This window comes from Gordionus sp. m RMFG-2023, chromosome 1 (genome assembly GCF_954871325.1).
Source record: "Gordionus sp. m RMFG-2023 chromosome 1, tfGorSpeb1-WG-v2, whole genome shotgun sequence".
NCBI lineage: Eukaryota > Metazoa > Nematomorpha > Gordioida > Chordodea > Parachordodidae > Gordionus > Gordionus sp. m RMFG-2023.
Genome location: NC_088775.1, coordinates 4,747,606 through 4,747,956, shown reverse-complemented (window position 1 = coordinate 4,747,956; position 351 = coordinate 4,747,606).

The window sequence follows — 351 nt, the reverse complement described above, 5'->3', positions numbered from 1 at the left end:
TAGTCTTATTAATTTCTAAATAATAAAATTATATCTATATATTACTTAATGTAATTATAAAAGAAATCATTCAGGGATGGTATATTAAGGAGCCATTAAAAAAAATAATTTGCTTCAGGGGGCTACTCAAATTTTTCAGGGGGTGCGCCTTCTCCCTAGCGACACCACTGAGGAAAATTATAGCAACGTTTGGCACATTATATATTTATAAATTATTAAACGCGAATATTAGCATAATTTAAATATTAGGTGACTTTGTTTAATTATAATAATATTTATGAGAAAAAAATTTGATGATTTTGTAAGAAATATCAAAATAAAGTGAAAGAGTATAATTCATTTAGCTCTAAT